Source organism: Protopterus annectens, chromosome 16.part0 (assembly GCF_019279795.1).
Source record: "Protopterus annectens isolate FY-2018-M chromosome 16.part0, PAN1.0, whole genome shotgun sequence".
Lineage (NCBI taxonomy): Eukaryota > Metazoa > Chordata > Ceratodontiformes > Protopteridae > Protopterus > Protopterus annectens.
The window spans coordinates 881,931,512-881,956,643 of record NC_056750.1 but is presented as its reverse complement, the minus strand read 5'-3'; the positions used below and the strand labels follow the sequence as shown (position 1 = coordinate 881,956,643).

At 41.9% G+C, this 25,132-nt stretch overlaps 1 protein-coding gene across 1 annotated transcript in view; it reads right to left on the bottom strand.

Annotated features, from left to right (window-relative positions):
• LOC122790680 (src substrate cortactin-like) overlaps positions 1-25,132 on the bottom strand; it is a 1,120,562-nt gene that overhangs the window by 481,639 nt on the left and 613,791 nt on the right. The gene's annotated exons all lie outside the window — the stretch shown is intronic.

Sequence of the window (25,132 nt, the reverse complement as noted above, 5' to 3'; positions counted from 1 at the left end):
TGAATCAGAAAATAAATGCATTTCAAATGCTTAAGCAGCAGGCTAAGATTTGTGAAGCTTTAAAGCATGCACTAAATAAAACCATTTCAGAGACTTAAAGTTAACCGCTAACAAAACTTAAGCTCAGCTGGACTGATTATACAAATCTGCCTTAAATATGGCCTCCAACCAACATACTTTATTCAAGTATACAGTACTAAAACTTGTAAGCACCCTATAACCTCTACCCTACATCTGAGAATTTCAAGTAACAAGTCCCACAAATGGTTTTCAAGTACAGCTGTTTACCCAGAGGGAAGGAAGGTAAAGCTCCAGAGAACAAACTGGTTGAAAAGGTGCGTCAGTACAACAATCAAAGAGTGTGAAAATGTGCGTGCAGGGCTACCACCACCAGAGAAATAACTAATTAGAAAGGGGCAAAGTTGGTCGGGAAAAACTTTTTCAGGTACATATTAACCAGCACAAAAAAGGGGGGACTGGGCCAAGAGAGAGTCATAAAGATGATACAGTAGACAAAAAAGGGTGGACTGGGCCAAGAGAGAGTCATAAAGATGATACAGTAGACAAAAAAAGGGGGGGCTGGGCCAAGAGAGAGTCATAAAGATGATACAGTAGACAAAAAAAGGGGGGACTGGGCCAAGAGAGAGTCATAAAGATGATACAGTAGACAAAAAAGGGGGGATTGGGCCAAGAGAGAGTTATAAAGATGATACAGTAGACAAAAAAAGGGGGGACTGGGCCAAGAGAGAGTCATAAAGATGATACAGTAGACTACTGAGGAGAAGAAAAAAATACGTACCGTTTCTATTACGCAAGGAGCCCAGAATTTCCAGACAGAAAATGGACAAAGATTCAGAGAGAAATTAGAGGAAAGAAAAATACTTCCGCAAGAAAAACTGTCAGAAGTTCAAATAAAAAGTGTGTTCATTAATGCAACATATGAAAAACATTATCTAGACCAAGAAACACTGATCTGTTAGAAAAAGCATCTGAGGTAAAACAAATATATAAAGAACAAAATCTAGAGACTTTTGAAAGGTATAACAAAGAAATCTGGACATAGGAAAGAAAGAGATCTGGTATGGTGCAACATTTTATGCAAATGTAAAAGCCAAATTAATCAACAAAAAAAAGGCAGCCCCAAAGATATTCGGACTGAAATACAGGCAAACACATAATGGAAAATTTCACAATAAAAAATAAATCACAAAGAGGGAATGCAGAAGAAAAGATTAATAAAGTCGAAGTTGAATTTATGGAACAATGTGAAGTGAAGGATTTAATGCAGAAAGTCCATCACTGGTTACACCATAGCATAATTGAAGGAGTCCCCAAATTTAGGGGGAAACAAGGATCAGGAGACATTTGAAGAAGAAATATGAACATGGGAAAGAAAGATTTAATATGGTGTGATATTTATGTACAGGAGAAAGCAAAGCTAATCAATACAAAGAGCAGCACCAAAGACATCTGAAGAGAAATACAGACATCTGGACATGGACAATTTTACAACACAAAAAAGAAAAAGAAGGAAAAGTGGAAAAGAAGATTAATAATGGAGAAGTTAAAGAAATAGAAACTGAGGTTACGGAGTGCCTGCAAAGTGAAGAATTCAGTGTAGAAAATCTAACTCCGACACCACCACAACAGGATAAAGCAATGCATCCCCAATTCAGGAGAAAACAGTGGAGCAACAAACTTCTGATCCAGTTCCATATGAAGATACCTTAGAGCCTTCCATAGGAAACCAGAATAAATGTGCAGTTAGCGTTGCACAGCAAGGGAAGGAACAGGAAACTGTGGGAACTCTGACACAGTCAGTATTGTGGAGTGATACGCCAGTGAGTTCCCATATGAAAGAGGAACAGATGACAGGACGAATCTGGAGAGAATGTAACACAGTAAGATGCTCTGGAACTTTCTATAGAATGTCCACATGAAATGGAGAACAAAGAATGTGCCCTCAGAATGATCTAAGAGTTGCCTGATTTAATAAAAGATCAATGGAAGAAATAAGACTACAGAAAGTCAATAAAACCCAAAAAGTTAGAATTCTGATAAAACAAATGAACACAGTAATAAGGACCGTCCACAGAGATCCATGCAACAAACAAAAAATATCAGCACAGATAGAAAAACTTAGAAGATATGCACATAAATATAAAGGGAAAGTACAAAATAAGCAATTTATTGATGACCCAGAAAAAGTTTGAGAGAGAACTGGGTAACGAGGCAAAAGGAACTGAAACGCCACCAAAAAAAGAAATAGATGCATTTTGGAGAAATATCCAAGATGATCCTGTGGAGCATAAAGATGCTAAATGGATAGATGTACAAGAAAGAATAAGAAGTTTAAAAGGTACAGGATAAGAAATGGAATCAACAGCCAGAGAGACAAACAAAGTTAAGAAAAGCTGCTAACTGTAAAACCCCAGACTCAGATGCAGTACCTAACTTATGGCTAAAAGTATTAACATCTTTACATGAAGATTTAGCTACGAGTACGAACTATTTATATGTGCATCCCAAACTGACACCAACCTGGTTAACAGAATATTGCTACTTAAGAGCGAACCTGCCAGCTATCCTAAAAACTAGACCAACAACTTGCCTTCCGATGACATATAAACTATACAATGGAATTGAGGTATAGTCATTTAGAAGAAAACTCAATCATGGCAATAGAACAAAAGCATAATGAAAGTCATATGGAACAAAAAATCATTTGTTGTTCAAGTCGTAATGGACAACTGTAAAAAGGGGAAGAATCTAAATATGGCATGGATAGACTACAAAAAAAGCATTTGGCGGTATCCCACATTCAAGGATAAAAAAAAAGAGTGCTTAAAAATGTGTAAGATAAACCCTGCACTGATCGATTACATCACAGTGACCATGAAACAGTGGCAAACCACTTTGCACTTAAGCCATGATAAAGGACAAATCATTATTCCAGGGATAAAAATTCAAAGTGGGATATTCCAGGGTGAGATTCTGTCACGGCCGCTCTTTTGTCTTGCCCTTAACCCAATCAGTTGTCTACTTAACAGATTATGTCATGGCTATACTTCGATTCTTAGAAAACAACAAAGTGTTAAGACTTAATCGTCTTTTTCTAGATGATTTAAAACTGTACAGTTCATCAGATGAGGAACTGAAAACAACCGCACGTGGTCAAAACTTTCTCAGATAATATGTCACTTGGTCTTGATAAATGTGTAAAAGCAACCTTTAAAGCAAAAAGCTGCAGCTCCAAGAAAAAAATCAGTTTGGGACAGGAATGTGACAAAAAAACTTGAGCAAGAGGGAGTGTATAAATATGTGGAAACTGATGAAGGATCAACAATAAAACATTAATAAATGTCAATAAAACTTAGTAAGGAATATTTTAGAAGACTAAAATGAATCCTGAAAACTGCATAGACATCTGGGAACAAAGTCCAAGCTACAAACCAAATTGCTGCTCTTGTCCTTTACTTAAACTTCTGGAGTGACCGACTGGCCCCAGGTTGTTCAGGAAAACAAGAAAGATGCTTCATGCTCATCAAATGATTTATAAAAAAACAGTGCATACCAAGATTATATAATCCCCATTCTGAGGGAGGTATGGGCCTCCTTGAACTTGATTACATGTACAGATCTGCAATCATCACCGCACACATATCTACTAACATCATAAGACCCAACTGTACTGAAAGCGTTGAAATATTAGATCAAGTCCAAGATGATTTTTCTGCTTAGTTTAGCATAAGCATATCGGCGTCAAGCAGGGATGGAAATCAAACCAGAAGTAGATAAAATATCAGGCAGCAACTGAATGTGCCAAAAAGTAATAGAAAGAATATAAAGTGAAGGATTAGATGAGAAGGCAAGAAATGTGGAAATGCATAAATATAGTTGCAAGTATAGAAAATTCTTGTAATAATCTCATGTTGATCAGGATCGAACACAGGAATGGTTATGGAGAGTTGAATTTAAGCCAAAAGATGAAAGCTTAACATTGGCAGCCCAAGACAGTGAACTATGTACATGTTTGGTTTACAAAGTCTAGTGAAAGACAAATTTAAGTTTTGTAAAACAAAATTGGAAACAGTCTCACATCTTGTTGCTGGCTGTGGTGCACTAATGGCAGGAGGACTGTATACTGAAAGGTATAATAATGGGGCAAGACTGTTGCCCTGGGGATGGTGCAAACAATGTTGTGGTTGCTGAAAAGCACTGGAAACAGCCACAAAGCATTACAGAAAAAAAAGCTTATACCATATGGGATCACCCATTACCAACAGTTCAAAAAAATAAATGTGAGAAAACCAGATATAGTAGTCCATGAAAAGAAGACTGACCATTGAAATTGCTACACCCAGTGACTGTAACCTCTTGTCTACAGAGAAACAGTCATGAAATACCAGGATTTACAGGCAGAAATAAGGTCAACATGGAAGGAGGATACCTATACACTTCCAATAGTAGTAGGAGCAACAGATCTTATAAGAAAAGAATTTACAATCGTACTTAGACATGTGACACACAAATGTCAACTCCATATGAATTGCAGGAGGAGTCACTACTGAGCACATTGCGGGTGCTGCAAACAGCACTTCTAGCTAACAAAGATTGAAACAATACTAATTTTATGAACTTTAATACTTTGACTTAGGAATGGAGTCCATTCCTGTCATGGTATTAGAAACCCAAGGAGAAATTAGAAAAAGAGAGAAGCCATATGCTTACATCAGAAGTGCACTATTTATGCAATATTTGATTTGAAATTTGTTCCACAGCACTATGTAACAATGTTAAACTGTTCATTTCTTAGATTTCGTTTAATTTTTGTCCTTGTTGAATTACCAGTGCTGTACATGGTGAACCTGACATACAGCCATGTTGCTACAGATATGAATGCTGTTTTGGAATGTGAAGTTACCAAAATGCTGTTGTAAATGTTGGTGTCAGCACTGCTACGCAAGAATGAGAAACGGTCCTAAATGCTTCCAGGGTTTTGAAGTATTTGCTTTAGCCCTGCTAATTTTATGTATTACTTACTAGCTGCCAATTTTGCATGGGAAATTACCACCCTTGGTTTGACTAAGTTTTTGCATTAGCTCTGCTATGAATCCTGTTTAAGAACAATCTGTCCTACGTAGAGGGACTTCCAAGACGGCTGTACATTGAGTAACTGCTTAACTCTAGCTCTCCCAAGCTGAAAACAAACTCAACAGAGAAGGCCAGTAGAATTTTGTATTTATGGGTAAATTTCAGTAACTGGTTAGTAAGTGCACTGCCTGGATGCCAAGAACAAGTAATGCAGAAAACCTGGAAAAAATCAGCTACAAAAAGTGAGGAAGAAATACTAACTGGGGAAACTTCTGCAGCTGATCATCAAAAAGGAATGCAACCTCCAGGCATGACTTCCAGTAACTTACAGGCAGACAAGACAACTGCACACAGACCTGGTTAAAATAAAAAAATACTAATGGGTTATATCACAAACAACAAAAGGCTGGAAAATGGAAGAAGCTTTAAACAAATATTCATCGAGATGATAAAGCTCAAAGATTAGAGGATGAAATAAAGAAAAGGTTGGCTGAATATGAGACTACTCAGGAAGAGGGTTTTCAAAAAATAATAAAATTATAGGACAGAGCACATAGGAAAAAACTGAGATTGTCAGCTATAACAGAGAAGGTGGAAGGAACAAACAGATGGCATAAATTTTATGAAAGTACAAATAAGCTACTGGACTGGTATTCCACAGCAGTTATCTGAAAGGCCACCTTGTGTGTATGGCCCAAACCTGGCTATGGGAAAGCAACCTACAGCTTTAATAGCAAAGACGCAATCCTACCAGCACGGCGGCAGAAGGACGAAATACTAAAAGTGGTAGACAGCAGATTGTTTGTGGAGATTACTCATTTACACCAGGCAGAAGAGTACATTCATTCCACTATTTGGGGAATGTTGAGATGCAGGTGTGAGATTCAAACTGTTGCACCCAGATGGTTTTACAGTATTCTTCCCTGGAGGGACAAAATCATTTATTTGATTAAGTGCATGCTATGGAGGAAATACAAAAGTCTGTCCAAAAAAGTGAGCAGTGAAACAGGACATTCTGTTCTTGTTCTTCTGGTAATAAAGACAACAGAAAAACTGTACATGTGAAGCTTTTTCCAATGCTGGAGAGAAGGGAGGGTGCACAAGAGCTGAGAAAAAAATGAGAATATGTTGGAAATGAAGCAGAGACAGGATTTGAGAGATGGAGATGAACAGCAATAAAATCAGTAATGCAGGATTACAATCCAATAATTATACTTGTGAAATAGGTCAGAACAAGAAAATCTGGAAATATCTGTACTTTTTCAGAATTTGTTGGACTTGTGGGGGACTCAACGTATATGCCCTACTTCGTGTCATTAATGTTCAAAAATGTTTTGGGGAAGGGAAGAGAAGGGAGAAAGTCAACTAAGTAAAGAAACCTTTGTTAATAATAGTATTTTTGTGATCTACGGTTTTCTTTGCATGCTATAAAGTACATTTTCTCAGTTATATTAAGTGAAATGGGGATTTTAAATAGGTGCTGCTGTTCATTTTTCCTTTCTCTCTCCTTGATCACCTTTAAGAAATGTAGGCACTGCAATGTATATATAAAAAAGCCTGGTTAAAACAGCATGACAAAAGAAAAAAATAATGTGCTCTCTCATTCTAGCATGGGGGGATGACAGACTTAAGGACCTTAAAATGATTTAGTAACAAGTTTTAAGAGAAAGCAAATAAATGAAAAAATATTGAATATTCATAGGTTCACAGGTGTGCACTAGGCTAATGCTCCTGCAGCCTTTACAAGCCTAGCCCATAGGATTACCATGGTATTGTGCCGCCCAACCTTGGTTCCCAAGTGCTTCTGTTGAGTAGAGCCACTGGAGTTCTCCCGGGAGTGAATTTTCTATTTCCCATCCACTAATCAAGATTTCTCTTGAAGGCCAGTGAGGTGCTCTGCTTGACATGTACGGGAAAGTCTATTACAGAGCATGGGCAGTCCCCTCCAGCATGTTTGTTGATTGCAGTAATGAGATTGAGGTCTCCGGAGCATGTGGTGCGGAGGGATTGGAATTTCTTTAGATGTAGCTGGGTCAGATATCACTTTGCAAGTCAAGCAGAGGTCGGCTCTAAGTAGACGATATAAGACAGAGAACAGCTGGAGTTTGAGTCTGTCCATATAGGAAAAGAGTTTTTACAGCCTAGGATCCTCTTTGTGAGGTACTTTTATGGCCTCTTCAGTTGTTGCAGGTGTCTAGTGAAGTACATGCCAAAGGAGGCATTGTACTCTATGACTGGTCTAATGAGGGAAGAGTAGACAGACAATGACCTCTTTCTTCCTGGATACAAAACCCTTAGTAATAAGATGTGCCACATAGGACTTTCTGACCACAGTGGCAATGTGGTGGTCAAAAGAGACGTGGCTGTCAAACTGTGTTCCCAGATCTCTTATAACACCTTCTGTGTTCAGTGGACTACCACTGATGTGGTAATTCAAGGGAACTGGGTTTTTTCCCCAAGGGGAAGGACGACATTTTTTGGCATTGAGCTTAAGGCCATGGTTCTAACACCAGTCATTGGTCTCAGTGAGGCCATTCTGTAGGATGTCAACATCACTTGGGGAGTTAATAGCTCCCAACTTGCAATAGTCTGCGAACTGTCAGCCAGAGTCCCTTCATACTGGCCTGGACTTCAGAGAAATAGATGCCAAACAGGAGAGGACCCAGGACTGAACCCTGTGGGACTCCACTTGTGACTGATCTGCAGTGCGACTTAGAATCAGCTACTTTCACACCGAGTTCTGTGAGCCAGTTTGCAAACCACCTAGTGATACAGGGGTTGATGCGCAGCTTAGTGTGTTTTTCTAGTATTCCTGAGTGGAGAATGGCATAAAAGGCCTTGGCCATATCAAGGTAGGCTGTATGAATCACCTTGCCTTCTTCCACAGCTCTGGTGACTGACCCAAAGAAGTCGACCAAGTTGAGCAGGCATGATCTACCTTTCACAAAACCAAACTGTGTGGGATCTAGAGTTTGGAGATTCCCTATATCCATGTTTATTAGGTCCATGATGATGCGTTCCACAGCTTTGCGTATCAGACTCAGACTAATGGGGCGATATTTCCCAGGGTCTGTAGTCACTCCACCTTTGTGGAGAGGGATGACTGTAGCAGTGCGCCATTTGGTAGGGGACAAAGGCTGAGGTGAGGCTGTGATTGAACAGAGCACACAGGTGAGGGTGCTAGTTCACTCTGTAGTTCATGTTTAATACAGCCAGGGATATTGTCAGGTCCCATAGAAGCTGTATTCTTGGCCTTGGACAGTGCTGTTTTAACCTGTGCAGCAGTAATACTGGGTGCCTGGCAATCTACTGGTACTGTGATTGGTCCTTTAGGAGGGGAGAGGGGTAAAGTTGGCACTGAATCTGTCAGCGAGAATATTGGCAATATCTGTTGGTCCAGTACAGGAGGTGCCATTGTACAGTAGCTCAGAGCAAATCTGGGTATTGCCATGGAGATTCTTTACATAATTATAGAAGGCCTTGTGGTTGACTTTACTATCTGCTGCAGTTCTGTTTTCATAGCTAGCGTTAGGGGATTTGATGAGGGATCTCAACTTTTTGTAGAGGCTGATAAGGAGTTTTTCCAGTCTTGGTACTTCACCTTATTCCACATCAGTTTCCTTTTCCGGTTGTAGAGTTTATGGCAGGGACCCACCAGATTGGCTTCCTTTTTTTGGAGGAGAGTGTCTTGGTTCTACTGGGTATGGCGAGATCAATGCATTTGTGCACATGTTTGTACAGTGCGTTGATGTATGATTCGGCAGTCATGCAACTATTCTCTATTTGCATGGGTGCGGTGAAGTTAGCCACCGCTGTTTTTAGGAGCCCAAAGTTAGCTTTAGAGAACTTTTTCATGGTGGTTACCTTTGCGGGGGGTGGCTGGGAGGGATGTGGATTTCCAAGGTGATTAGTTTGTGGTCAGATCTAACCAGGGAGGAGTTGACTATTGGCGTAGCGCAACGATCGCTCATGTTAGTAATGAAAAGGTCAAAGATGTTGCTACCTCTAGTGGGGGCAAGAACGAGCTGGTCCAGGGCACTGGGATTAATGAATTCCAGGAAAGGTTGGGCAAGTGTACTGGTACACGAGTAGTTTTCTGAGTTAATGGAGGAGTAGTTGAAGTCACCCAGTATGTGTGTGTTAGGTTGGACCCTAATATTCTCCAGGGTGCTTAGGAACGTGGAGTGCGAGTCTTGGGACATTGGCTGGGGACCTATAGCAAACTGCGACCTGAATCGCTCTCTTACCCAACGTTAGCTGCACCTGAAGTATCTCAGATGCTTTATGATGGGCTACCAGTCTAGAGGTGTGCGCATCCTTTATGAATATGGAAACACCACCGTCTTTGGAGTTTTGGTCCAAGTTATGGGGCCAAAAGCTGTGGAATGAGTTATAGCTTGATAGTGCAGGGGTGTTTTCTGCTGCTTTGAACCATGTCTCTGTTACAGCACAAATGTCAATGTTCCCCATTTTAATGAGTGCTTCGAGCAAGTGCATTTTGAGATTTAGACTTGTAGCGCTGCGCAACATGACCCTCATATTGCATTTGTTTGTAGCTATTATGGTGGTAATCTAGTCTTTGGAATACCGCCTAAAAAAGGAACTACAGGGGTGGGAAGACCATTGGGCCAGTATCCAGAAGTCCAGGGGTGACAGATGCAGGCCATCTCTGGAAAAGCATCGAGGTCTGTCAATCATGTCATCCCAGGCAGACAGATACTGGATCCCCTTAGAATGACACCAGAAACTTGGCCATTTGTTGAAATCAATCAGTTTCTGCTTGTACAGTGGTATTCTGGGTGATAGTAGGATGCTGCTCAGGGCTAGTGTCATACCCACCTGGGCTACATAATCCAAGATCTCCTCCATGTCATTCTTCATGTAGTCCAGGGAGGTCATTCACACCCATATGTACAATGACAGAGTCATATTTGTACCTGTTGTTGAGGGACCTGAGTGCATGCATTATGTGGTGGACCCTGGCAACTAAGAGGCAGCTGTTACTTTCTCCTTATTCAGCCTAGTGGGAGGGACATCAGTGTAACTCACTATCAAGTCACTTATGACTAGTATGCTGGGCATTTTTTTTGCCTTAGGGGCTTTGGTTGAGTGGCACACTGTTTAGGAAAGTTGTGTCGTGTGATTAGTGTTGTGTTGGTCGAGTGCATTTCTGCCTTGGAGGTCAATGCTGTTTGGGTAGATTTTTATTGAAAGCCTCTGCGAAGGTGGGTGTGTGTTTTGTGTTTTTATGTGAAGGCAGTGCTGGTGCGTGTTCTGGAGGGTGAAGTGTTCCATGTGGTGTGGTGCAAATATTGACCTCCTCTTGACTGGAGAATGCTTGGCTTCCAGTTTGGATATATAAGTGCATCTCTTGCAAGTGAGTGTTGGAAGGTAAGAGGAGGGGGTTGTCCGTGCACATGAGGCAGTTGCTACATCGCCTCAGGATCCCCAAGCTCACCAGGTTAATAGGAGAAAGTACAGGGATTATATACACTTACCATAAATGTAGATGTTCGAGTGTATTCACTATTGCAGTTATCACACCTGGGTTATCTGCCTGCAGGTAGCCCTCAGTCGGCCTGAATACCAGAGACTATTTCTGCATCAGTTGCTGTCGCTTCAAGAGTGACATCAGGTGTATAAATACAGGCAGCCGACATCATTACAGCAGTTTTTCTTGCCTCAAATGTCAGGAGCCCACCCAAATAGGGAGCTAAGTTATGGTGGGGAAAACACCACCAGTAAAAAGTAAATACCAATAGCCCTGTAAGGGGTGAGTAATAGACAGAGGACAGAGAGAGACAAGGGGGCTGGAGGGTGAGAAACCAGGATTGCAGCAGTGAATACACTTGAACATCTACATTTATGGTAAGTGTACACAACTGTACTATGTTCTTTGTGTTTCACTGTTGCAGTCATCACACTTGGGTTGACTCCCAAAGCTGAAGAAAGGGTGGAGGCAGTCAAGAAGAGTTGGGGCTGTCTAGTATGCCCTGCAGGACTGCTGTTGCAAAAACTGCCTTGGATTTGGAAAAGATAAGCAGGTGGCAATGCTTGGTGAAGGTGTGAAGAGAACTCCAGGTAGCAGCTTCCAGAGTGTCCCTGGTAGGGACTTCCCCTGAGGAATGCTGTAGAGGTAGAAGTTGCCCTAGTGGAATGTGTTCTGACCCCCTAAGGGGTTGGTTTTCCCATGGTGTTTGTAGCAGAAATGGATACAGTGTGCTACCCATTTGGAAATTGTTTTGAAATGGCCTTGCCCTCTGCCCTAGGTGCAAAACTGACTAGTAACTGGTCAGATTTCTTGAAGGGCTTAGTCCTATCAAGGTAGAATCTGAGGTGTCTGTGCACGTCAAAGGAGTGCAGGGTCCTTTCCCCTTTATTTTGAGTATTAGGGGAAAAAGGTTGGCAAATGGATAGATTGGTTGAGAGCCACACTGGACACCACTTTAGGTATAAAGGAAGGGTTAGTCCTGAGGGAGACCCTGTAAGCATAAAAAATAATGAAGGGTTCCACAGCCATAAGTGCTTGTAACTCAGACACTCTTCTAGCTGAAGTGATGGCCAGAAGCAAGTCTGTTTTCCAAGAGTGGAATTTTAACTCTGCTGATGCTGCAGGCTCAAAGGGGGGGGGGGGGAGCGTGAGTTTTCCAGTACAAAGTTAAGGTCCCAAGCAGGGGTGGGTGCTCTCCTTGGTGGCCTTAAGTTATTTGCCCCTCTCAGGAACTGTTTGATGAGAAGGTGAGAGAAGAGAGGTGCTCAGTGTTGTAATGAGCCAAGAAGGCAGAGACATGGATCTTAATGGAGAAGGATAGGCCTCTGTGGAATACATCTGCTAGGTAAATCCAGGATTAGAGGTAAGATTTCCTTGTACTGGGTCTTTTGGCTTCAAGAATGACGTCCAGCACTTGCTTGCTTAGACCGGTCACTGGGGGAGAATTCAAGGAATAAGCCAGGCTGCAAGATTCAGGGTTTGCAGTTGCGGATGCAGGATCTGTCCCCCCTGCTGAGTGAAGAGGCTTGGGATCTGGCGTAGGTGCCAAGCTGTGCAGTAGTGGGTACCAGTCTGGGGCAATCAGGATTGCCTGTTGTCTGTCCTGTCTTATCTTGAGTAATGTTCTTGAGAGAAGAGGCAGATGGGGGGAATGCATAAATTGAGAGGTTTACCCACTGGCCCTGTGAGGTGTCCTGGTGCAGAATTTGCTGAGCTGGTGACTGCAGGGGGAGGCAAAGAGATCCACCCCTGGAGTCCCCCATTTCTGAATCAGAAGTTTGAAGGTGCTGGGCTCTAATTGCCACTCGTGTGGGTCTCAGATTTCTGCTCAAGTCGTCTGCCAGTGAGTTTTGTTTGCCTGGCAGGAATTGAGCTTGCAGACGGACCTGCATGTCCAAGGCTGTGTGCCACAGGGCCACGGCTAGCCTGCAGAGTGAGTAAGAGTGGGTTCCCCCCTGCTTGTTAATGTACCACACAACTGTGGTGTTGTCTGTTTTTATTAGCTGGTGTCCTGGTGAAAGTAGGGATCTGAAAGCTATCAGAGCACGCTGCACAGCTAGCACTTCTTTCTGGTTGATGTGCAGATGAAATTGACTTGGGCTCCAGTGGCCCTGAATGCACTTGCCATCCATGTGTGCCCCCCGGCATAGTCTGATGCATCTGTGGTTAGGGTCTGCACGGCGTGGGGTTGAGTAAAGGAAAGTCCTTTGTTGTGGTTGCATGCTGCTGCCCACCAAAAAACTCTGTCCTTAGAAAGGGTATGATGGGAATGACTGGTTCCAGGTCCTGAGAATGTTGGCACTAAAGACATTTGATCTTTAATCAAACTCTCTACTACCTCACTCGCATTCATTTCATCCTCTAGCTGTTGTACCTTCCCTACCACTCTGTTCGTTGTACCTGCACAGCAATTTGCACGGGTTTCTTTCCTGAGTGATGCCCCCCCCCACCTGGGATTCACTGCATAAAGCAATTTCTACCTTCGCCACTGAAGCTGGCTATCTTAACTAAGTAAAACCTCTGGGAAGCAAGAACCTGACTCCCTCCAGCTTTTCAATTGTAATAGGTGAACTAAAATTTAGTTTTTGTAAACTGTTGAGGCTTAATGGCGTATGCACAACAGTGATCTAGCCAACTGCCACTAGATTGGGCTATACTACTTTGAATCAGCCTTACACTCACACAGTGTTCCAGTCCCAAGCATTTACTTTTTAATTTGGTAAAGTAATTTCACTCCCTCCTTATTGACTACATTTGCTAGTTTACCTCTAGGATCCAATTAAAATTAGCCTGAAAATTGGTGTAAAATTAAAAAAGAATAAAACAAAGTACAGCCAAAAACATTACTTACATACAATCATACAAACGAAACCAAAAGCCCAAGGTAAGAGTCAGTGTTAGCCCCACTGTGCTCGGTTTGCTCCGCTCTCCTCCCTGCTCCCAAATCTCACCCGCCCCCACTAGTGCTAAATTTAAACCAGACTTTGCCACTCCCCTCCTGCCAAGTACCAATCAGCACCTCACACATCATTGAGAAACCCTGCCCCCTTAACCAATTTCCTTCTCTCTCATTCTTCCACACCCTGTTAGCACACAGTCAGCCATCAAATTTGGCCCGCCCCCTATCAAAATGCAAACGAGCAAAAAAACACTAATTACCCAAATGCCTATACTGTTTCGATTTTACCATCTCACTGCCTACGAACAAACATGTGACCATGGTATTCACTACCCAAATGGTCAGAGACACACCCACAACTTCACAAAACACCAAACACTTTATCTTCCCCAGCACACCGAATATACCACCCTCTATAAAATACCACCCCTGTACAGCCACAAAACATAATCCTAAAGACAAAGACTATATAAAGCTTATAAACAAACTCCTAAAGCTAAGAATATCCTGTCACTATAACCTTATAACACATGGAGACATTCATCCCAACCCTGGCCCACCTACACCCAATAACCACAACCCCACAGTCAAGCTACCCATGAATACTCCCACTAGTTACCTCCTAGCATTTCACCTAAATATTAGAAGTATTAACAACAGGATTCCCAACCTACACACCCTCCTAGCAACCCACTCCCCAGACATTGTGTGTCTTACGGAAAACTGGCTAAAACCCAGTACTACTGACAATAAAATACTACCTCCAGGATACAATATTCACCACTTAGACTGTGCTACAATGAAAGGAGGTGGGATAGACGTCCTTTACAAAAATACTCTCACCGTTAATAGAGACACCATTCAACCTCCCCAATTCAATAATGCGGAACTCCTCATAACCAAGATACAGATTAAACAAAAACACTTGTTCGTCTGTGCATACATTCCACCAGGCAACAACCTAAATACCCTAGATCATCTCTTTTCCTGGTTATCCACTACCTATCTGCAAGAAAGCATAGTTCTTGGTGATTTTAACACCGACTGGCACCTCTGCTCCTCCGACCCCCCCCCCTCACCCATATAAACGTTTCTGGATTTAAACAGACCATAACCTCTCCCACTAGGATAAACAAACCAACCAACAAGAAAAGTAACCTAGACTGGATCCTAGTTAATAAACAACCCCAACTGTACACAGCTGGTACTCCCTGATGACCTTAGCTTTCATTGTCTAACCTATATCATAAAACATAAGGCAGGAAACCCTCACCAGCCCAAATATAAAACATTTAGAAACAGGAAAAACTTTGATGCTGCTATATTCTAAAATGAATTAAAAGCAGCTGATTGGTCAAAACTAAAAACTCTAACATTAGAGGAGGCCATAGATCACGAACACTAAATTCCTAAGTAACCTTGATTCCCATGCTCCAGCACGTACAATAAAATCTAGATCAAATGCAGCACCATGGCTCACAAAAGATACCAAAGCAAAAATCAAAACCAGAAAGAGAGCCTGGGCCAGCTGGAGAACAACCAAAGCCCCACTTGACCATCTGAAATATCAACTCAGAAATGATACAAAGAAAATCTATTTTACTGGATAAAAAAAAGCTTCTACCAAAATATCCTGCAAAAACACAACCACCCTCAAAAGTTCTGGGCAGGCTTAAATCAACTACTTTGTCCAGGTCACTCCACCACCCCAACCCCGGCTAACTACACCCATAGTTCCCCAGAGACCATAGCTAGCGCCTTTAATAACTTTTTTCACTGAAACAATCCAATCCCTAGCAAATCACCTAACCCCCTCTAACTTAAACCACAAGCCTAATCTACCTAATAATCACCCGGAATTTAGCTTCCTACCAATATCCACTAGTTTTATCAAAACACTTCAAAAAAAAAAACCTAAAACCTACCACCCTCGCTGCTGACTTCCTCCCTGCAGAGTATCTACAAACAGCTGCAGATGCCATTGCATATCCCATATCTATCCTCATCACCAGAACCTTATCTGAAAATGCTATCCCCTCCCTCCGGAAAATCTCTCACGTCATCCCACTCCATAAAGGTGGTCATTCCTCAGACATGTCCAGCTACAGACCCATTCCCATTCTTTACAGACCCATTCCCATTCTTTACAGACCCATTCCCATTCTTTACAGACCCATTCCCATTCTTTACAGACCCATTCCCATTCCTTACAGACCCATTCCCATTCTTTACAGACCCATTCCCATTCCTTACAGACCCATTCCCATTCTTTACAGACCCATTGCCATTCTTTACAGACCCATTGCCATTCTTTACAGACCCATTCCCATTCTTTACAGACCCATTCCCATTCTTTACAGACCCATTCCCATTCTTTCTCCACTAGCCAAAATAATGGAGAAATGTGTACACAAGCAACTAATGCAATACCTTTCACAGAATAACTCACTATCCGACTCCCAGCATGGCTTCAGGCCACACCACAGCACTACCTCAGCCCTACTTTCCTTTACTACTGCCATAAACCAAAACAGGAATGACAATAGGCTAACCTCTGCCCTCTTTTCTTTACCCATCAAAAGCCTTTGACATGGTCATCCATGAACGTCTCATTCTTTCACTAAAATCTATTTCCCTCAACAAGCCTGCTATCCAGTGGTTCCAGTTCTACCCAACGTGTAGACAGCAGGTGGAACTATGGCAGGGCAAACTCTCCAGACAGCTACCTCTCACACTTGGTGTCCCTCAAGCTCCATACTAGGTCCACTACTCTTCTCTATTTTTATCAACAACCTCCACACTGCTATCCCTAAAGCCACCTGCATTCAATACGCAGATGATTCCACACTCATCTGCTCAGCCACCTCCCCATCCGACTTGCAAATCTTAACCCAAAATACATTTAACACTATCGAGAACTGGCTCACCAACCAACGCTTACTTCTGAACCCCAATAAAACTAAACTTCTACTCTTCTCTCCCACAAGTAGACCCACCACACTTTCATTCTCTGTCACATCTAACAATGGCACCACTATTTCCCCAGATAATCACACCAAACTGCTAGGGGTCATCAGACAATCTCAAATTTGACCTACAGGTCAACAAAACCATACAGACCATCAATAAGAAGCTTGGATCACTGTATAGAAACAAGACATTTTTAACCCCACGGGCTAGGACTGCAATCGCCCGATCACACCTACTCTCTACTCTTTTATATGCCTCGCCTGTACTCTCAAACCTCAACAAATCTGAACTAGGTAAGCTGTCCCATAGCTACAATCATATTGCCAGATTCGCCACTGGCTCCACCTATAGAACCCACCACTGCCAGAACCTTAAACAACTAGAGTGGCTAGAACTGCCCAGCTTAATTCAATTCAATCAGCTCTTAATAGCGCACAAAATGTTGTACCACCCTGAAGATATACACTCACTTAAAAATATTAAGCCATATAGCAACCTAAGATCCCTATGGTCAGCTGATAAACTACTGGTCCAAACCCACAAAGCTAATAACTCTGCTGGTGAATCCCTGTTTGCCAACTTCATTGGCAAAACCTGGAATTCGTTGCAAAACTATATAACCCTATAATCCTTCAAAAGTCTCTTCAAAAAAAAAAAAACTCAAACAGTATTCTCAAAGTGAATTGGCTACGCCCATGTACCAACCCTGATTAAGTTATAAACTAAAAGCATATTCTGCAACTATCATAACTTGTAACTACATCACCAAGCTCTGCTTCCAATCTGATGTCTTACTTTTAATTGTCTATCCATGAGAATTTTGAGTCCCTACTAGGGAACATTACTAACCCATTGTATATAATCACTTTGTTTTTATAATTGTTGGCCAACTTCTGTGCAATCTATGTAAGTTTGTCTATGTGGAGCTCTTCTCCCCCAGGCCTCCGCTGAAAATGGACATGTATCCAGTCGGACTATCCCGGTAAACAAATGTAAAATAAATAAAGACTTTAAGTACCACTCGTATGCTGTCTGGCATATGGAATTAGTAGGATGCAACAGGCCATGAACCCTAGGGCCTGCAGGATTTTCCTTGCGGATAGCTGGGTTCTGGTGGCTATTTGAGCAAAACAGTCTGTCAGATAGGCCTGTTTTTCTGGAGTGAGGAATGCCATCTGGGATGCTGTGTCCAAGCTTGCTCTCAGGAATACAATCTTTTGACTGGGGACTAGTTTTGATTTATTTTCGTTGATGGTGTACCTCAGGGAGGTTAGAAGTTTTTTTACAAATGTCAGGTGCTGCAACAACATTTCCTGACTGTATGCCTGAATTAGGCAGTCGTCCAAGTACGAGTAAATCTGAATATTTCTGTCTGCAGTAAGCAATGGCTGGAGCCAGGCATTTTGTGAATACTTTGGGAGCAGTGGATAAGCCAAAGGACAGTGCAGAGAACTGATAATGCATAGATCCTGCCCTGAAGCGAAGATATTTCCTGCAAGACTCCCTTACAGGGATGTGGAGATAGGCTTCTTTTAAGTCTAGGGTGACTAACCAGGCATCTTTGGCTAGCATAGGTAGAAGCTGTTGCAGGGTGAGCATTTTAAACTTTGGTACCACCAGGAAGGTGTTGAAAGATCTAGTATTGGGCGCCAAGTGCCCGCTTTTCTGGGTACCAGGAAAAGTCTGGAAAAGAATCCTTCACCCATCTGTTCCGCAGGAACAGGCTGAATTGCCCTTACAGAGAGCAGGAATTGAACTTGGTTTTGTGCCTCTGCCCACTGGTTTGGAGGAAGGTCTGGGAACCCTTTTTGGGGTTGGCAGTGAGTGGAAGTAGCATTTGTACCCCTGGGATACAATGTTGAGGACCCATCGGTCTTTGGTGATGGACACCCAGTTATTTTGCATGAAAGGCAAGATTTTCTCCTAGGGGCACAAGCGGCTGGGCAGAGGTGGGGAGTGGAGTAGAGAAGTCATTGTGAGGTTTTACCGTAGGGAGGTCGCTTAGCACTCCCTGCTTTGGAGCTGGGGGCTCTACATTGCTTGGCTCTCTGCATACCCTTTGTAGTCTGGGTGGTCCGTTTCCCCTGGGTCTAGTTTAAGATAACCTGGAGGGAGCTGGAAAGGACCAGTGTTTCGAGGGGCAATGCCTACTGAAGCTAGGAGGCTGCACTTGCAAGAATTCCGGTCTGCATAGATTTAGCTTTTTCTTCCATCTTTTTAATAACCTCTTCTGCTTTGGTGCCAAACAGGTTGTCCCTGTTCAAAGGAGCGCCTAATAACTTTGATTTGACATGGTCTGGCAAGATCTGCTCCTTAAGCCAAGCGCGTCTTCTCAGCACAGAACCAGTGACTGCTGCCCTGTAAGATGCTTCTAGGGAGTCAAAGCCACACTCTAATGTATACTTGCTGACTTGGTTTGCAGAATGCATAAGTTACTGCAATTCTTTATTTTCTGCACAGTCTGTAAATGTAGCTTTTCTTTTGCTTAATAAGTTCCAAAATATGTTGCTGATACTTCAGCATGTGAAACTAACAATTCAAGGCCCTAATGGCGAGAGTTGCAGAAGTATATACTTTCTTACCCCATCTGTCCAAAGCTCTGGAATCCCTGCCCAAAGGAGTGGGATTCTTAGCTGTAGTTGCCTTGATACCTTTAGGCCCGTGGGAAATTACCTTTGGGTCAGCAGTAGGATTTTTGAAAAGGAATTTATGAGAGTCAGGTACTCTGTAGTACCGGTCTAGTTTCCTAGGAGCAGGGGGTAAAGTATCAGGAGTAAGACTGGATTCCATAAAGACATCATCCACAACTTCCAAGACTGGGAGTATAGCTAAAGGCCTATGTTGTGGCAAGTGTAGAAATTCTCTGAGTCTCTTTTTGGACTGAGGATAGTCTTGGCATTCCCAATGGGAATGCTCTCTTAAAGCATGTAAGGTTTCACCAAAAGAAAAATCCTCTGGAGGAGTGGCAGAGGGAATGGATTCCTCTGTACCAGAGTCCTTATAAGCAGATAAGGCCATGTTTTCAAAGTCAGAAACCTCAGAGTCGGACTCTTGGTCTGTTGAAGCTAGGTGCTGGGGACTGATCTCCTTTTCTCTTAGCAGGGGAAGGCTGACTTCCCCTAATCAGCATAATAAGGTCTCCTGCCATTCTAAGTATTTTATGTTGTGGCAGGGGAGCAGGTGCATGCGCTTTGGTCATCAATTTTCTAGGTGTAGCGTGTACTCTTGGCCTTAGAAAATCAGTAGCTTTAGACAGTACTGAAGTTGTTGGTTTGTGTCGAACATCGGTAGTGTGAAGAACTTCCTCAGTAGCCGGTGCCTGCTCAGCGGCTACGGACCTATCCAAGGTAAAGACATCTGCAGGTACCATGGTCAAAGAGTCTCTCAGCATGCCAGACTCCAAAGGGGTCTCGGTAGAGGTCTGCGAATCCACTGAAGCGGGCATCAGGGATGGGAAAGCATCTCACCGAGTACCGGTGAACTGGCGACTAGCTTAATGGAAGCATCGTCGGCAGATTTGAACCGGTGTGGTCTGTCTGTCTTTATCCTCATGTTTTTTCAGAATACTGAATAGTCGGATGACTTACCGAAGCCATTTTGGAATACTGAGATAGAGAACAAAAGTATTTAATGACAATAAGAGCCCAACGACAAATGGTTCGGGCATTGTAGAATGCACAAAACCGACAGAGGTACTTCGTGGTCTGGGCCTAAACAGGTGACTCAGTAAAAATTAAAATCTCGATGTGGTATTTGCTTTCCACAGGCAAGACCATCGTTAACTTTTTCTGACATCAGTTAGAGCAAGAAAAAAGGATCCCCAACAGGGTACTAAGCTTTAGAAGACTTCAGGATGATTACATTCTTATATGAAATCTCAGGTAGCGGCCGACCGGATCTCATGCTAACTGCTTCTGCTTAAGGCTCCTCGGCAAGAAAGACTGATGTTTTTATAACCCTGACGTCAGTCCTGAAGCGACAGCAACCGTCGCAGAAATACCAAGTCTCTGGTATTCGGGCTGACTGAGGGCTACCTGCAGGCAGATAACCCAAGTGTGATGACTGCAACAGTGAAACACGAAGAACATTTGACCTTTAGACATGCATGGATGGGTGGGCATTAATAAGTACTGGAGCAGTTTCCCTGTAGAAAGTTTAGTGCTGGTAGCACTTGTATGTGCTACAATATTTTATTTGACAATATTATATTATATTTTATTTGCTACAAGTCGTCTGGTAAAGTGCTAAACTAATAAGCTAGTAGAAGTGTAGAAAAGGAGAGAATTAGCAGATCTAAGGGAAAAAATGAAGAGCAGACTTTGACACCACTAAGAAGCTTACAAACAGTCCCAGATACAGCAAATCTGTATCTGGACTAGACTAGTTACAGGAAAGGCAGGAAATGAGTGCAAATGCAGGCTTTTAAACCAAAAAGTTGAAAGATGGAAAAACTGCCCAAACGGCTAATAAACTACATTTTCTGTACCAGAAACCACTCCTCTTGTGGTAGACAGGCCACATAGTGCTTACCACTCTCACTGATAAGCTAGAAGGCTTCTCTCCAACACAGAAAGGCTTGGGAGTCTCAGAAGGTTTCTCTCCAACACAGAAAGGCTTGGGAGTCTCAGAAGGTTACCAACGGTCTTGGATATGACAAATCTGTACCTGGACTAGTCTAGTTACAGGAAAGGCAAGAAAGAAACTTAGAATTTTTTTTTTTTTTTTTTTTAGAAAGCAGATAAAGCAGCACTAAAATTGAAAGTGCAGTGCAAGCTAGCACACGAGTGTGTAGAAGTATTAAAGCAAATACAGTTTAAATAAATGCAATTTATTAAAAATATTCTAAACTGAATTCAATTGCTGTTTTATTCAACTCTGAACAGTTAAAACCTGAAAAAATATATAATTATCAGTTGAGAGGCAGACTCAGTCAGAACAGGAAGAGATTTTTTTCAGTGAAGTGCAAAGGGAGAAAGGAGGAGCAGAAGATAATTCAAGGTTAAGACCCTAAGTGGGTTGGCCTTCTCAAATGTTCTCTCTGTATTAGGCAGAAAGAACACTAGACTGGGAGGAGTGTTCCCAGATCAAATTTACAGTAGGGGCGGGCAACTGTAAAGCCACCAAAAAGCTATTAGACCAAGTTATACCAACTTTAAGACCACAGGAATAGGGAGATAACCAGTTTCATAACAGATCAGAGAACAGAAAAATATATATATACAATTATATGCCAGCAAATATATAATTCATTCAAGCAAAAATTGCCAAAATATATACTTATCAGTTTGAGAAGCACTCCAGTCAGTACACAAGCAGATTCTAAATGGTAGGAGTCTTTTCTCTAGCAAATGAATGCATGCTTAGTAGCAATTCTCTATCTGGTCCTCACGTTTCCATGGAAACAATCTGATAAAGAGAAACTGACCATCTGGTTCTCATGTCTCCGTGGAGACAATATGATAAAGGCAAACTGGTTACAGTTTAGTGGACAGTGACTGGCTGAGGGGGGGGGGGGGGGGGAGGAAAACCTGGCTAGGAAATAATATTCTCTCAAAGCATTTGGGGTTTTCCCAGCTGGGAGAGCTAAAAAGATACGACAAAACTAGTTAGCACTTAGTAGAAGCATAGGCTGCACCATATGTCTTAGCATGGATAGCCCTTCTTTAGGTTAACTCAAAGCTGTGAAATGTGGCTGTCAGTTCGGGACATTTGTTCCTATTATGAGGGTAAAACTTCAATATTTGAAGTTGTATGTAGTTTTGTGTGCTAGTGTTAAAGTGTTAGGCTTTAGGGTGTATCAGGGGTTTGTTTTTTTGTTTGAGGGCTTTCAATAAAACAAAAATTTTGCAAAATGGGACATGGGCTCAAATTCATATGACAACCAACAACTCTAAATGTTCAACCTGCCAAACAGTGTATATGCACGTAACAAAAGCTGGAACAGGACATATATCAAAAAGAGTGTTATACATAAAAGGTGGGAATAACAACTTTTTAATACAATGATGCTTTCTGTAAGGTCTTTAAAAATCAATACTCTCACAGACAAATACAAAAATAAATAATGAACTATATTAAAAATATGAAGTGCAAATACCTGTGTTACAGGAGATGCACTTGGGTTATTCAGCAGAATATCTGTGACAAAGGAAAACAGGAGCACTTATATTACCTGCACGAGGAGCTCCATCAGTGACAGAACAGGATAAAAAGTTAATGGCAGAATTGTAGTACTAAGGGGCTACTGGCAGGGGAGGAAGATTACACTGGCATGTATTTATAATTCAACCTAAAACTGCTATAATGGAGCTTAAAACTCTGGTAGAAATGATCAGTTTTCAGGTGGGGAATGGAATTTGATTTGCAGCAGTGAAGATCTGTCCGGGGGGCCCAGAAGGGAAAGTTTAACAAAGGAGAGGAGATTATTGAAGAAACGTATGAAAATATTGGCATGGAAGATGTAAATTCAGTAAAAGGAGTTCGGAGTGAATTTACATATTCACCAAGATATAAAAGCTGGAGGACTAGGCTAGATGGAATTTACATTTCACAGAAACACGTGTATTTAATTTAAGGTTTTGATACTCACCCAAAAACTATTTCAGATCATGTGCCAATAATAACCAAAATAAAAAACAGCATAATGAAATAAAAATGAGACACTGGCACTTTCCCACCTATCTGTTGAAAAGAGAGGAATTTAAGGAATGGATACTGGCGATTACTCAGTTGCTATTTGACAGGATAAAAATTACTTTTAAAAATGTAGCTAGAGTGTGGAATAAAACTAAGGCAGAGTTTAAAAAAAGGGTGAAAATAAAAGAAATGGAGCTATGGTTAAGTAAATTATTTACAGGGACTGACAAATGATAAAGTATTACAGAATAAGGGGAATCTCACAAAACAACAGGATAAACTGCAAAACGCTAAGCAGAAAATATGCGATTACCTCGATGATATACATGAGTTTAGAAATATTGCTGTTAAGCAACTGTTTTTTGCTAACCCTAGAGCACAAAAACTTTTAGCACAATGACTCAGGCAACAGAAAGCAGAAAGGGCTGTTGCAAAGTTTATGGAGCCTATAGCAAGGAAGGTAACAAGACATTCTGTAGAGATACGAGAAATATTTCAGAAATTCTACACAAATCTTTGTAAAGCAGAGAAATACGGAAATCAAGAAAAGATACAAATGGAAGAATTAAATATGCCAAGGTTAGAGGTAGATGAAGCACAATTACTAATGGTTATGATAGGAGGAGAGGAGATAAAAATGTTAATGTATAACCAATCTACAAGAACGTCGTCAGGAACAAAAAAGCAAAGAAAACTACCAGCAATCATCCAAAAATAGACTGCAGCCCCTGGTTTAACTCCAGGAACCTTGTTGTTGTTGTCGCTTGTGTAGTAGCCACTGAGGACCTGATCGCTTCGCCCCCCCCCACCACTTGTATGAGCAAGAAATCCTCTCACTCCAGCTAAACGCAAAGAAAACTCTAACCAGCAATCAACCAAAAATAGACTGCAGCCCCTGGTTTAACTCCAGGAACCTTGTTGCTGCTTGTGTAGTGTAGGTGCCACCTTTTGTAACTACTGTTATGCCTTGTTAAAATCTGTTACAGTCAGCTAGAGTGCACACCCCAGGGGCAACCAGCTGCAAGCCTTCTTCCTCTTAGGCCACCCCCACCCCTTTCATCTGTTTCACTGTTGATAATTTGTTGTATGTTAAGGTATTTAGCCCCTCTCAATAGTCATAGCCTTCAGTCCTTCCTCCTCAATACTTGTTCTTCACTTAACACCAAACAGAGGTACAAAGTCTCCAGCTGCTTTTATCTTTAGCTACATTGAGTGCAGCAAACAATGAGCAAAGGGGAATACAAATATAAAAGAGAATAAAATCTGCCATAGCAGACAAGTAAGCAGCATACAACTTCCACCTGTGGTGTACTTCTACTCAGTTTTTCTTGGAGAAGCTTTCCAGTCCTTGAACAAGGGTGCCTGCATGGTTACCTTTCCAGTCCTTGAACAAGGGTGCCTGCATGGTTACCTTTCCAGTCCTTGAACAAGGGTGCCTGCATGTTTACCTTTCCAGTCCTTGAACAAGGGTGCCTGCATGGTTACCTTTCCATTCCTTGAACAAGGGTGCCTGCATGGTTACCTTTCCAGTCCTTGAACAAGGGTGCCTGCATGTTTACCTTTCCAGTCCTTAAACAAGGGTGCCTGCATGTTTATCTTACTTCCTTGGCTGTCCTTTGATAATTAGCTAGGTTAGCAGAGTGCCTTGAATTCTCCTCTGCTACTTTAAATTCCAGTTGAAAGTTTCCCTCCCTTCCCCCACCCCCCAAGTGATTGCTCAGGTACAACACAACAAAGGTTTTAAAAACCCTGGATGCCATATTTGCTCTAATAGCAGCTGAAAGCCCTCCAGGTGTAGCATCTTTAGTAAGTGATATTTTTCTTTTTTTCAATGCTGTATTCCACACTGTAAACGCACTGCCCTGCATAGAGTAGTACAGTAATTTCTCTCTAGCTTTCCAGATATGTTTTTTATTTTTGCTGTTATAGTTTACATTTGGATATTAGAAGCTTATGTTTTTGTTTTTGCTTGCTCCCAATTTCAGTAAACCTGATTCAGAGTTCCTCTAAATGATAGTTTAGACTACTTTATAATGTCACAG